The sequence below is a fragment of the Euprymna scolopes genome, chromosome 37, assembly GCF_053919585.1.
Source record: "Euprymna scolopes isolate OS-2025 chromosome 37, ASM5391958v1, whole genome shotgun sequence".
In the NCBI taxonomy this organism is placed as follows: domain Eukaryota; kingdom Metazoa; phylum Mollusca; class Cephalopoda; order Sepiida; family Sepiolidae; genus Euprymna; species Euprymna scolopes.
The window spans coordinates 80,898,596-80,914,129 of record NC_136518.1 but is presented as its reverse complement, the minus strand read 5'-3'; the positions used below and the strand labels follow the sequence as shown (position 1 = coordinate 80,914,129).

Sequence of the window (15,534 nt, the reverse complement as noted above, 5' to 3'; positions counted from 1 at the left end):
TGTGCATACGTGTGTGTGCATATGTGTGTGTGCATACGTGCACATTATTAGTCTCTGCTGATCCGGTGTGAACTGAGATGAAATATTTTGTTTAAATTTCTGATCATAGAGTTTGTTTGTTCATAATTCTGCAGTGTTTGGCTTACCTCAATAAAAATTGGCCAGTCATCTCATAAGATGTATAGCCATAATATACTGAAGTTTCAAGCGTCTACAACAATTTTAAATGCCTGTACAAAAGAAGTCTGGAAACTTATTGAAGCTGCTTCATATATATAAAAGACACTTTATCTGTGTGTGTATGTGTGTGTGAGAGAGTTCCTTATGGACTTCAAAACGCCCGAGCTGATTTTTCTGAAATTTTACACAAATGTACTTTATGTGTCTGGCAGTGTTCTTAGATAGGCTTTGTATCGGAATGCCCCCTCCCCCAAGAAGTATCAAAAATTGATAAACGAAAAAATCCAATTAGAAAAGGCACAGTCAGATTTTGACTAAAGTTAACACTGATTACAGCTTAACATCACAAGTACATTTTAGAAGTTTTATCATCACATAAACAGAAGGGCCCAGCATATAAAATCAACAGTAGGCTCTTTTATAAGACAGGAACACATTCGAAATGAATGTTTCTGGTTAGAGTACAATTGAACTGCATTTTAAACTTTAATTCAAAAATAATTTTATAAAATCAACCACAGGTTCTCTACAGTGCAATGTAGACTACAATGTATTGTGGACTAAGTCACTGCAGAGAGGCATGTGAACTTCCTTCCCATGTATCGTTTGTGGGTCCCGGATTAGAGCAGGCAATCAATCAATTTGATTGAAAACTGGGCAATTTCACTTATTTTGATGAGAATAGAAGTATTGGAAGTGTCGAACATTCGTTGATCCTAAGTCACTGCAGAGAAGTATGTGAACTTCTTTCCTATGTATCATTGTGAGTCCCGGATTTGTATCTGAAATCATAAAAATTGGTCAGTCATCTCATAAGATGTATAGCAATAACATACTGAATTTTCAAGAGTCTACGACAATTTTAAATGTCTGTACAAAAAAAGTCTGGAAACTTATTGAAGGCGCTTCGTACATCAACTAGACTATAATCAATATCCTTTTACAATGTCTTGAAGATTTACAGAAAATGTTTTTAATTGTGAGCCATCTGTTGCATGTCGTACATAATTAGCTGAAATGTCATTGGCTTTATATCGATTAACTAACAAACTATAACTAATTCTAAAACGCATGCACATATACACACATGGGTCTCGGAAATGCATTGTGTGTATTCAACTGTAACCTTTCCTAAAGCACTAGAATTATGGGCCCTACGGACATAAATTCTAGTATCCATTAAATATTAAATTATTTTTTTAACACTAATATATCTTTAAAGCAAACTAAATTGTTTGCCACTGTTAAAATAATTGAGGACATTGCAAAGGCTGCTGCAAAGAAAATAGGTTCCCTCTATCATGCTAGAAAACTTCTCACACCTGAGAGTATCCTGTACCTCTACAAAGCCACCATTCGCTTTATTTATTAGAATAAAATGATGAGTGGGGAGAACACAAAAAAATGGTTAGTAAAACCCTCCTAACCCTTTCGAAGTAATAGACCACACACTGTTTTCTGATTTGTTCAGAACCGAAAACAAGCTAGTCGATCTTTAAATGGGAGTGGAATCTAAGTAGGAGGAAAAGAAATTAGAGGGTTGGTGGTTGTCTTTCCAAGATAAATACAATTTCGTAGGAGGTTAAGAGGAGGTTGAGAGAAAAAATAAATGTGGCGAGACAGGAAAAGGAATCATTCACACCACAAGATAAGAGATTAGAGTTAGGGTTAGGGTTAACTTACCTAAAGGGTTGGACCTAGATTTTGATCCTAGCTTGAAATCCGAGAAGTACAAGAAAGCACATAGAATCTTTACATGTTGCATAAAGCAGACCATCATGAGTATTCTACGTGAAAATTTTCCAATGAAATGGATGTTTACAGAAAAATGTTTTTTATTAGTGAACCATCTGGTGCCACGTCTCTCATATAATTAACTGAAATGCCTGAGGTTCAGTTAACTAACAAGTCATAAATAACAATCACTCGTATAATTGCAGATCAAATAGTAAAAAAAAATGGACAGAGTCAAATTCCACTTGGAACAATAAATCTATTTTTTATTTCAATTTCAAATGTTTATATAAAAGAAATATAGGTTGACATAAATAAATCTAAGTTTGTAAGGCTTATAGGAGGCAATGAAATGCAGAAATGTATACAAAAACTGAAGCAACTAATAACTAATGATGGTGGAACAAGCTAGTTTAACATTTAGTGATTCAATAATATATATATATATATATGTATATATATATATATATATATATATATATATATATATATATATATATATATATATATATCTTCTATAATATAAAGCTGAATGTGTGTGTGTGTGCGTGTGTGTGTGTGTGTGTGTGTCTGGTCACGAATAGGCTCCTATATGGTTGACTATTTAAAAAAACTGATCACATATAATGATAGAAGATGTATCGAGACACAGGAATGGGTATGTTTGATCCGGCAGAACGGTGGTTCATTAAAATTGTGGGGTCTGCGTTCACACCTGGTCCACAAAGTATAGAAATAAAAAATTTAAAAATTAAAAAAAAAAACGTTTACAAGTTTTTTTTATATAGATGTACATAATAATACTTTGATAAGTATGTTTTAACTTAAATAGGGATGGCATAATAAAATTGTGGGGTCTGCGTTTACGCCTGGCCTCCATAGAATGGAAATAGGCACAAACTTTAATAAAGACTTTTCATATCTATCTGCGTAAGTATTCTTTGATAATTATGTTTCAGTTTGAAGAAATATTGTATAATAAAATTATGGGGTGTTCGTTCGTGCCTGACCTCCATAGAATGGAAATATGTCACAAAGTTTAACAAGGTTTTTTAACATAGATCCACAGAATATTGTGATAAGTGTTTCAGTGTGAACAGGCATGGTATAATAAATTATGGGGTTTATCTATTTTATTTTTACTTTCATCATATTTTGCTTTGGTTTTGATACCCCCGAATTCGAACCCTTCCTTTTCATAACCTATCATACTTTCATAAATCAGAGTCCATTTTCTGTAGACTGTTTTTGAACCCAGTCAACGACGGGTACTTTCTTTTGCTAGTATATATATATATATATATATATATATATATATATATATGGTGGTTGTCCATCGGATCCAATGATGACGTTTGTGTTCTGCATCTCATCTGTGCACACGGAGGTAGCTCTGCAGCCCCAGTCTAGAGGCACATAGTCTAGAACATTGCGGGTACTGGAAGTTAGTTGTTGTGAGCACCGCTGAAGCTGATCTGCGGTGTCTCTCTCTGGCAGCAGTGAGTTTCTGGCTACGAGCCTCTTCAAAGTTGGCAGCAGCCTTGTGAGTTGAGCCTCGCCATTTTGGTCTGCCCATAGCATGTCTCTCTAGATCTCCCGGTTTGATACGACACCATTGCAGATTGGCTTTAACAGTGTATTTATACCACAGTTTTGGTCGACCTTGGTTTCTTTTGCCGGCCTGAAGCTCTCCGTACATCAGGCATTTAGGCATCTGACATGCGTCTATTCGAATCACGTGTCCAACCCAACGAAGTTGGGTCTTGATGATCGTGGCTTCTATACTGGTGGACTTAGCTTTGTCAAGGACCTTCAGATTGGTGATGTGATTCTGCCATTTGATTCCCAGGATGGAGCGGAGAGCTCGCATGTGGAAGAGCTCCAGTTTCTTTATATGCCTGCAGTGCAGTGTCCACATCTCACAACCATAGAGCAGAGAGGGAAGGACCACAGCATTGTAGACTTTCAGCTTCGTAGATAGGTGGATGTTGTGTTCATTGAGCACCTGATTGCAAAGTCTTCCCAGTACCTGACTTGTCTTGCTGATTCTGGTGTCAATCTCTCTGTCCAAGGAGCCATCACAAGATATGGTGCTTCCCAGATATTTGAAGTGATTAACGTTGGCAAGTGGTGTGTCATCAATGGTGATGGTGGGAGGAGGAGGGTTGGAGTATGGTGCAGGTTGGTGGAGCACCTCCGTCTTTCCAAGACTGATTATCAAGTTGCGTTTGTGTTTAATTTGTATAAGAAAGTAGAATTTTATTTAATTATATACGAATTAGTATTTCTAAACAAATCCTTTGCAATTTTAGCATACATAAGTATGCTAAAATTGCAAAGGATTTGTTTAGAAATACTAATTCGTATCGATTTGTATTAAATTGTCTTGCTTATTCACATGTATATGAAAATCTATATTTTTGTATATATACCAATTTCTTTAAGGTAATCGATTATGTTTTCGACTTTTATGTTTTCGAAAAGTTCTTTTATATTGCTGTCTTTGTAATATTTTCGTTTTATAGGCAGAAAATCAATACATTCAGTAAGAAAATGTTTTGTTGTCAGCAGAACCTGACATGCAATACACATTGGCTAGTCTTCTCCTTTAAGTAAATATGATTGGGTTAGGTATGTGTGACCTAAACGCAATCTCGTTAATACAACTTCTTCCTTTCTATTTTTCCTGGAATATTGTTACCAGTTACCAATTGTTGGTTTAATGGCATATAGTTTATTGTTAGTGTAACCATTCCAATAAATTTGCCATTGTTTTTTAATGCATTCATTTATATTTTTTTTAATCTGTATAGGGGACGTTAAAGTTTTCATCTTGATTTTAATTTAGAGAAGCCTTTGCTGCTGTGGCCACTAATTCGTTTTCGCTGATACCGATGTGGCTAGGTATCCAGCAGAGCACAATTTCTTTTGTTTTTAAAATTTCGCTTATTCTAGCGTGTAGTTTTACTAACAACAGATTGTTAGACTTTTGTGTTTTTATTGCTGTTATAGCTGATAGCGAGTCGGAGAAAATTCCATATTTTGTTTTGTTATCCCTGGAGATGAAATCAAGTGCCAAATCTCTGCATTAAAGATTGAGGTTTCTTTCAAGAGATGCTTTTTTTTTTTAAATTTTTATTATTATATACAGCTGCGCTGCCTGTTGCATCTACCTGTTTTGGGCCGTCCGTAAAGATGTATGCATGTTTAGGATAATTGTATTTCATTTGTTCAAATTCTTCTTGATAAACAAGAGGGTGAGTTTTTCCCTTACAATGTTTGCTAATACTTAAGTCAACTTTTGGTACTATAATGTTCCAAGGAGGTATTTTTGGAGTAAATGCTTTGTGAATTTTTCTTATCGGGATCTCTGCTTCTTCAATAATGGGTTTCATTCGTAGGCCAAATGTTTTAATGGCTTTTTCTTTTTGTTGAAATAAATGTTTGTACTTGGGATAAAACGTGCAGTCGTGCACAGGATTGTCGGGATCAGCCTTCAATTTTGTATAATATAGCAGTGCTAACCTGTGATATCTGAGGTTAGGCAGAGGCTCATTTGCTTCAGCATACAAGCTTTCTACTGGAGATGTTCTGAAAGCTCCCAGTGCAAGTCTCAGTCTTGTATGGTAAATGGGATTTAAAATTTTAACGTAGGATTTTCTTGCTGCTTGGTATATACAGCTGCCGTAGTCAATTTTAGATCGAATTAGGGATCTGTACAGATGTACAAGGTCTGCCTGTCAGCTCCCCAGTTTGTATGAGCTACAACACGCAGAAGTTGCAGTGCTTTATTACATTTTTTTAACATAGTTTATGTGGGAAATAAAATTTAGTTTTTCATCAAAAACCATTCCTAAAAACTTGTATTCATCAACAAAGGGGATATCTTCTCCATCGAGTTGTAATTTGGGATCATTGTGTAATTTGTGTTGATTGCAAAAATGAATGCATTTGGTTTTATTTTTTTGAAAATTTAAAACCATTTTCTTTTGCCCATTTATTCATTTTGTTTATACTATGTTGCAATTTTCTTTCAATAGTATGGATGTGCTTGAAACGATATCTTATAGAGCAATCATCCACGTACAATTTTCTATTTATGTCAGGAGTAAGTTCCTTTACGATGTTGTTGATTTTAATATTAAATAGGGTTGTTGATAATATACTACCCTGTGGCACACCTTCCTGTTTATTTATATCGCTTAGAGTAGACCCTATGCGTACCTTGAAGATTCTGTTCGTTAAAAAATTTTGAATAAATTCGGGAAGTCTACCTTTAAGTCCAAAGTCGAATAGATCTTTTATAATTCTGAATTTCCAGGTAGTATCGTAAGCTTTTTCTAGATCGTAAAAGACAGTTGTGGCGTGTTTCTCTCTTATGAAGGCTTCTCTGGCATAGCATTCTAAGTTGATAAAATGGTCAAGACATCCACGATTTTTACGATAACCACACTGTGCATTGGTTATTAGTTTGTTTGTTTCTAAATACCAATTAGGTGATGATTTACCATTCGCTCTAATGTTTTGCACATACAACTTGTTAGTGAAATTGGTCGATAATTTCCAGGATCTGAAGAATCTTTTCCTGGTTTTGATATTGGAATAATTGTTGTATGTTTCCAAGATTCTGGGAACTTCTTTTTTTATCCAGATGTCATTGTAGATTTTTAGTAAAAGTTCCAATGGAGTTTTTGGAAGTATTTTCAAAAAACTATAGTGGACCTCATCTGGTTCTACGGCTGTGTTGTGTGATTTGTTTATGGAATTTTCCAATTCTTTTATTGAAAAAGTTTTATTATGGTTTATTATATTCTTCAAGGTTTTTGGAATTGAAGTTTAGCTTGTACTTTTCAATATTTTTTTTTGATGGTTTGGAATTCTTTCTTATAGTTTTTTGAAGAAGAGTTCCTGAAAATGTTTTGGCTACTTTGTTTGCTATAGCCTTTGTTTCTGTTATTTTGGTATTTTCAATAAAAATTGGTATCGGGTTATGTTTTCCAGAAATTTTTTTTAACCATTTCCCAAACTGTCTTTGGTTTAGTGGAAACATTGATCTTGCTGACATATTCTTGCCAGCATTCTTTTTTGGCTTTCTTTATTATTCTGCCTGATTTTGCTCTATGTAATTTGTATTCAATTAAGTTGGTTCTTTATTAAATTTTCTTAATGCTGCTTTTCGTAGATTTATTGATTCTTTGCATTCTTTGTTAAACCATGGTCTATACCTTTTTCCTGAAATAGTGTTTTTGGGGAATGCACTCTTCTCCTATTAATATTAATGTTTGTGTAAATGTTTCGATTGTATCGATGTTGTTTTCTGTCAATTGTTCTGAGCAGAGATTCCTGAATTGTTCCCAGTTGGCTTTGTTAAGTTTTCATCTTGGTGGATGTTGAAATATTTTTCATGGCTTTTGAGAATGATTGGATAGTGATCACTACCACAGGCATCGTCGAATACGCTCCAAGAAAAATCCAGATGAGTGGAAGGGTCACATATAGTTAAATCAAGTGAACTAAACGTTCCATTTGTTGGATTGATGTGAGTGGCTTCTTTTTGGTTGAACAAGCATAGATTATTTTTATTTATTAGATTTTCAATTTTCTTTCCCTTTCTATCCATTTCCTTGCATCCCCATAAGGTGTTGTGACTATTTAAGTCCCCTAGGAAAATAAAGGGTTTGGGTATTTGCTCTATTAAGTTCTCCAATTCATTTTCATCGATTTGTTCATGTGGAGGTATGTATAAAAAACAAAGTAAAGTTGCTCTTATGGCAACCGTTTTCAAATTTGTTTTTAATTCAATTTGGCTCTGGGATTATGTTATTTTTAATGAATACTGATACACCACCAGAGGCTCTAAGTCCTGTATTATGAATGTAGTTATATTGTTGATAGTGTTTTATATTCAAATTGTCCTCATTCTTAAGGAAGGTTTCTTGGAGACAAATAACCAAAGGATTAAATTTAGTTTGCAACAATAAAATTTCATTGTAATTTGCCTTCAATCCATGGCAATTCCATTGGATTATCTTGTAACTCATGATGATTTTTTATTGGTTTGAGGAGTAACTTCAGTTTCCATGTCTTCTAATTTCGTAAATCTATTTGTAGTAGTCGTGGCTTCTGTTTGTGATAATTTCTTTATATTATTTTGTTTTTTGGTAGATGTACCTTTTGTTTGTTTTTCAAGTGTGTTTTTTTCCCCCACGGGGAAGACGTATTGGTGATCTGTGTGGTCTTTCTTTTGACTGATTTTGTTTTTCCTTAGTTTTGTCTTTTTCAGCATCTGCATGATGTACTGGTGATTTTTGTGGTCTTTCTTTTGATCGACTTTGTTTTTTTGGTTGTTCTGATTTTGGTTGAGAATTTGTTTTATTGGTAACGTTAGTTGTTGATTTAATGGGATGATTAATTTTTGATGATATGATTGGTCTGATTTCATTTATAAATTTGGGCCAGTCGTTTGGTCCCAATTGTAACAATTTGTTTATTAGTATTTCGTATTTGGTTAGTGATGTTGGATGATACACAACTTGAGGTGACTTGAGAGTATGTCTTTTCCATCATGTATCCATCTACTATTTTCCTGGCTTCGAGGAAGGGGATGTTTTTGGTATGTTTTATTGACATTACTTCCTTTTCTTTCTTCCAGATTCTGCATGCTCTAGCATAAGCAGGGTGGTTTTCTCCACAATTTACACATTTGCAATCGAGCTTGCAGTCATTCACAGTGTGGTCTGGATCTCTCTGGCCACATCTGCCGCACACTGCTCATCCTCTACATGCATCCTCATGGTGCCCAAATTTCTGGCATTTAAAGCACCAAAATGGGTTTGGTATAAAGGGTTCAACTTTTTCAACGTTGAACCCAATTTTGATTTCTTTTGGGATAGTGGGTCTATCGAACTGCATAATGTAAGTGTTCGTATGTGTAGTCTGATTCGCTTTTTTTGTAATTCTTTTAACGTTTATTACTCCTTGATTTTTAAGTTCTTTTGTTATTTCTTCAGTAGTGCACATTGATAGGTCTTTCGATTTTACTACACCTTTGGATGTATTCAGATTCTTGTGTGGATAAGTTTTGATATTTATGTTGTTGAAAGTTTTCATTCCTAGGAGAAAAGTTGCATGTTTCTCCCTTTCCACTTCCACCAGTAGGGTTTTATTTTTTAAAGTTTTTACATTTTTTGGGGGTAATATATGCCAATATAATTTTGTGTATAATAAATGGTGATAAGTCAGTTATATTGGTTTCTTCGATGGATTCCAAGACAATAAATTTTAAGAATATTTGGTATATTATCTGAACTATCCAAGTCAACATGTAGGCGCTTGGAATTTTTATAATTGGCCATATATGTATATTTTAAAATTCATTGTTTATGCTCCCCACCCACCTCGGAGTCCAATATTGAGGCTGTTAAGGGGGAAACCCATTTCCCTTGTCATGCCAGGGCTACATAAAACAGTATACATGTCCCAAATGGGAGCCATGAGCACCTATATTCCTTAGGTTACACGATCCAAATAATTTGTAGTAACTTCCGTCACTATACAGCCATGTCATGACTTTATTTATTTGGCACATTTCTAGCACATGGAAAAGAGGGGAAAATATGTATATAGTTTATAGTGGTACAGGGTAGAAATGTATTTGTTACAGTTTGGAGGAAATTGATAGAAAAGTAGAAGATGGGTTAGGGCTTGACATAACTAGCCGATTGATTGGATCGGGCCCCTCCCACCACCTGTCTAGTCTTGTACGAGGCCAAAGTGAAGTGTTGCAACTGATACCTTTAATTTCCCTAGATTAAAGTTGCTCAGCCACCAGGTTTCTTTTCCTAGGCATTACGGGTCGCCACCCACAACCAACAGGTGGCTCCATTGAGAGACTTTTACTCTCTGTAGGGGAACAGTCGGTGTATTCTAATACAATAATAATACCGACGGGGTTGGGAAGTAGGGAAGGAAAAAGGAAGGAGAGGGGAAGGGGGCTGTTGTTTTTGTTTTTGCAGAACATAATTAGATTTTACAAAGGAGAATAGAAAACAAAAACAGAAAATCGCTGTAGGTGCATTTCGTCTCAGGAAGCCAATAGACAGCCTGATCTAGTAGCACCAGTCGTCAGAGGTAGATTAACTGGATTTTAACAATTTATATATATATATATATATATATATATATATATATATATATATATATATATATATATATATATATAAAATTATTTATATATATATATATTGTTTTTTCAAAATTTTAAATTTAACCACGAAACTTATTTATTGCTCTATTCTTAAATATTGAGCTTTTCCTTTGGATCTCCTTGAAAGTATTACTTCAAATAATATCTATCAGAATTTTTCATCTGAATTCTATCAGTGTCTTATCTCGCTTATCTCGCTGTGCTTTTCAGTCTATATAATTTCGAACTCGACTTTTGTCACTGGTCTATGATATGTACACCTTACAGCGAATAAAACACAACACAGCTGGTTTATAAAAATATTTTGTTTATTTCCAATGACAACCTTTTTGAATTAGTATGACAGGTGTTGACATCAGTGAAGGCATGTGTTGAATGTGTTGCGGGTGTTTTGGGCAGTGGAGAAAAATGTGTCAGCTTGTCCTCGCTCTGTAACTAACTCTCTATCCGTTTTCTGTTGTGTTGATTTATATAAACATTCTTTCATCTTGGAATGTTTAATATTTCCCATTGTCTATTGTCTCGACTTTTCACATATTTCTGGTCAAATTATGCATTTCAATAGACAATGGTGGAACGTTTTGCATTCCTCAAATGGAATTAATTTGCATGTGTGCAACCCATCGAATATCTCTCTTCCTGGGATCACCTGCCAAATATCCAACAAATTGAGTGAATTCCACAGAAATTGGAAGTTAATTTATTCATTTCAGATGTATAACTTAGTGATATAGGGCTTTTAGTTGCTATTTTGATTTCAAGCAATTACTGGGTTGAATGATAGTTAGCATTTACTTGTGAAGAACCACTTGCTTAAAAAGTATATTCCAACCTGGAGATTGACAGTTGTTTATAAAATCTCAGGTACACAGGTGTAAGAAGGTCAAGCCTGCTTGGCTGACACCAGCATTTGAAAAACAAAACAACATTTCAGTCTCTTTGTTTTTAATATGTATCTATTTCTGTCCCTTTCTCTCTTCCTCTTTCTTTTTATCACTCTCTTGCCTTCTCACTTCGAGGAAGGAAGAATTGTAAATCAGTTAGAATTGTAACTTTGAATGCAATGTGTTACGTGCCTTAACTCTTGCAGTTGGGATCTGATCGCGATCAATGATGAACAGGTCGCAAAAGGTTGGGATCTCAACTCTGTCGAGAACCAGTTTCAAGTTATACAAAATATACTTTCTTAAATGTTATTAGGTTGAGAAGAAAGTTCTTGCGGAATTTTTAATTTTGATTTCAAATGATGTATTTTCAAATAAGTTTTCATTATTTCCTTTACTTTATACATCATTTTAAAAGAACGTTTTTCGCTTCATCTAATCGTTTAAATTACAATCGTTTTAAAAACAATTATGTCTTCTTTTTAGAACATTGAATACAAGACGGAAAAAAAAGCAAATTCGCATAATTTTCTTATTTCAGTTCAAGCTAGGCCGAAAAGCTTCTGAAACAGCTCACGATATCAACAAAGCATTTAGCCCAGGAATCATTACTGAACGTACAGCACAATGGTGGTTTAAGAAATTTCGTGGTGACAACGAGTCTTGAAGATGATGAGCGTAGTAGTTGGCCATCGGATGCTGACAACAATCAATTAAGAGCCTTAGTTGAAGCCAATCCATGTACAAATATTCAAGAACTTGCTTCTGAATTGGACGTAATGTCTACAAAGCTTTCTAAACACTTGACGGAGATTGGAAGGACAAAAAACTTGATAAATAAATAATTACGCTTCTGAATTTTTGAGATGAGGATTGGTTATTTGTATTCATCGGACTACTGTTCTTATCTTTGTTAATGTAGACATTGGTTACCTCCCTTGCTTCAGTTACATGGTTACCTCCCTTGCTTGTGGCGATATAAATAGGAGTCGGCCATCTTGGTTTAGGCAGTTCGTTCGTACAGTTTAGACAGACTAGAAGTGTCTCATCAAATGGTAGCAGAGATATCCCTCTGTGTGCGACAAAACGAAAAAAAAAAAAAAAAAAATTTTTTTTTTTTGTACAGCTTGTCTGTAGCACTAGACAGATCGGATATCGGATATGGCAACTTCGAACAAACGACCTCCATTGTTGGAGGGGGAGGATGTTTACGAGAACTGGAAACAAGACGTTGAAATGTGGTCGTTGTTCACGGATCTTTCTGAGGAAAAAAAAGGGCCAGCAGTGTTTTTGACGCTACCACCGAATATTAGAGAATGTGTTCGTGAATTGCCAACAAGTGACATCGGCGGACGAGATGGCTTGAAGATCTTAATAAAGAAACTGGATGACATATATTTAACGGATGAACACACGCGCGCTTACATGACTTTTAAGGAATTTTACACTTATAAAAGATCGTCAGGTACCAGTATAAATGACTTTCTTGTTCGTTATGAGTTTTTGTACCAAAGATTAAAAAAATTCTACATTATTCTACCGGAAGGAGTGCAAGCTTTTCTTGTTTTGAACGCGGTTAACATATCGGAAGAGAACGAAAAATTAGCGCGGACAACGTGTTCTGTTTTGACGTATCAAAACATGAAGGAATCGATAAAGAAAGTATTTGGTGACATTTATCGTGATGAAAATGTACCGGCAGTGAAATCAGAGCCCGAAATCGTCAACTATAATTATTTTAAACCGGGTAACAACAAAAGGCGTTTTCGTCGAGGACAATCTAATCCATGTGACCGAAGTGGAAACGTGTTGTTGTGTTACAAATGTCAGTCTCCGAACCATCTAATTAGAGAGTGTCCTAGAAATACGCCCAGGTTTACGGAAGCGACAGAACAAATACACATTACGTTGTTCATTCAAGAAAATATTTATTTGAACAGTACAAATGAAAAAATCTCAAATCTTGTAAAGGAAACATTTGGAATGGCAGTCTTGGATTCTGCTTGTACTCGCACACTGGCTGGCGAAGTGTGGCTTGATGTTTATTTAGATACTTTAAATGAAAGTGACCTGCAACTAGTGAAGTATACGAACTCAGACCGGAGTTTTTGTTTTGGTGATGGAGTGGCTGTCACAGCAATTAAAGTTGCTAAATTTCCGGTTACACTCGGAGGTATAAGAGTTTATATCGAAGCAGATATTGTGAAAAACGACTTGCCTCTTCTATTAAGTCACAAATCAATGAAGACAGCAGGAATAGTGCTAGATTTCCGGAAAGATATGTGCTGGATTTTTGATAAATGTATTGAACTAAAGACCACAACTTCAGGGCACTATTGTCTCCCCTTAACAAATAAGTTGTTGGATCATAGTGGTACTAAGAACATTGTATTACATGTTCAGAATTTTGGTCAGTGTTCTTTCACAGAAAAAAAAAAAAAAGCAGAAAAACTTCATCGACAGTTTGCTCATGCCTCGAAGGAAAAACTTGTTTCCTTGGTTAAAAAAAGTGGCAAATTCAATGACAAGGAATTTATAAAGGCGATTGAGGAGGTTTGTGAAAACTGTCAAATTTGCCTTAGATTTAAAAAAGCTCCACTGCGACCGGTTGTGGGATTGCCTCTTGGCAATAGATTTAATCACACAGTTTGCATGGATTTGAAAGAGTTCATCCACAATGAGGTGTGGATACTACATCTCATTGATGCCGCTACCAGGTATTCAGCGGCAACATTGATCAAAACAAAGAAGAAGGAGGAGATCATCAAAAACATCTTTATGATGTGGATTACCTATTTCGGATCTCCTGTTCGTTTTCTGAGTGATAATGGGGGTGAATTCAACAACGAACACTATAGACAGATGAATGAAAAACTCAACATAGAGACCTGTACTACTGCCGCAGAAAGTCCATTCAGCAACGGTACTGTAGAACGTCATAATTTGATAGTTGCTGAGGCAATGAAAAAAACAATTGACGATGAGAAGTGTGAACCTGAAATTGCCTTGGCATGGGCTATTTGTGCAAAAAATGCCCTCCTCAATTACTCTGGACACAGTCCAAATGAACTTGTATTCGGTTTCAATGTAAATACACCCTCAATTCTGACAGACCAGTTACCTGCTATGGAGTCCTCTACTACAAGTGACATGGTGAGAAAAAATTTAAATGCTCTCCATAGTGCAAGGAGAAACTTTTTGGAAGCTGAGTCCAGTGAGAGAATTAGGAGAGCTCTCAGGTCTAATGTCAGAACTTATGCTGATGAAGATTATGCTACCGGAGACCAAATCTATTATCGGAGGCAGGGTTTTAAAGGATGGCGTGGTCCAGCAAAAGTGTTAGGCAGAGAAGGCCAGTTTGTCTTAATCAGACATGGTGGAGCATTTTATAGGATGCATCCGTGCCAATTGATGAAAGTGAATAAAAACAACGAAAAAAGAACAAAAAAAGCTGAAATGCTGGGAAACACTACAGAAGGGAAGAATGAATACCTTTCAGTTGAGGAGGAGGAGTTGCAGAATCAAGTGGTAGAAAGTGAAGATATAGACAGAGAAGAAGTTGTTGATAGTTCTACCAGTTTAAGAGATAAGACTGAAAAACCTGGCCGAAATAAGACCATAACTTATAAAATAAATGGAAGTGGGGAGTGGAAGAAAGGAAAGGTTATGTCAGTACAGCCTAAATCAACTGGCAAATATAGTCATTGGATCAATATAGAACCTGAGGATGAAAACGAGGATCCAGTTTGTATCAACTGGAATCATATTGATCATTGGAGAGAAGTGCCCCAATATACTGAACAGGAAAATGTAGTCCTGCTCACCGCTGAACAAGAGCAGTCGAAAGCTGTAATGGATGCCAAGCATAAAGAAATAAAAAACATGAACACCTTTGAAGTATTTGAATGTGTGCCATACACAGGTCAAAAAACAATATCCACAAGATGGGTGATTACTGAAAAATTCAAGGATAATCAGAAAACAATGAAAGCTCGCCTTGTAGCACGAGGCTATGAAGAAAATAGTAATCTGAAAACGGACTCCCCAACATGTAGCCGTGAAGCTATGTGAATGGTCATGCTAACCGTATCAATAAAGAATTGGATGCTGCAGACCATAGATTTTACCTCAGCCTTTTTGCAAGGTGGTATTTTAGAGAGAGATGTGTACCTGAGGCCACCATCTGATGTTTGTCCTAAATCTCAAGTGTGGAAATTAAAAAGATGCATCTATGGATTGAATGATGCTCCACGGGCATGGTACAAGAGAGTTACTCAGGCTTTGATTGAATTAAAAGGAGTAGCAAGTGCTTATGATAATGCATTGTTTTTGTGGCATGATATTAAAGGAAATTTGACTGGAATTCTTGCTATGCACGTGGATGATTTTGTTTTCTGTGGAAACACAGAGTTTGAAAGGGATGTGATTGCAACATTGAAAGAAAAATTTAAGGTGGGATCTCATGAAAGTGGAACATTCAAATATGTTGGACTGAATGTTAATCAACAGGAAAATGGGATCACTGTAGAA

The 15,534-nt window shown here is 35.5% G+C and overlaps 1 protein-coding gene across 1 annotated transcript in view; it reads right to left on the bottom strand.

The window, feature by feature from the left end:
- The window catches only part of LOC145261247 (spore coat polysaccharide biosynthesis protein SpsK-like), an 89,741-nt gene extending 87,658 nt beyond the window's left edge, over positions 1-2,083 (bottom strand). The window contains exon 1 of the mRNA XM_080119633.1: positions 1,864-2,083. The gene's annotated coding sequence lies outside the window, so the exon portion shown is untranslated. The remainder of the gene's footprint in view (positions 1-1,863) is intronic.
- Between the last annotated feature and the right edge of the window lie 13,451 nt (positions 2,084-15,534).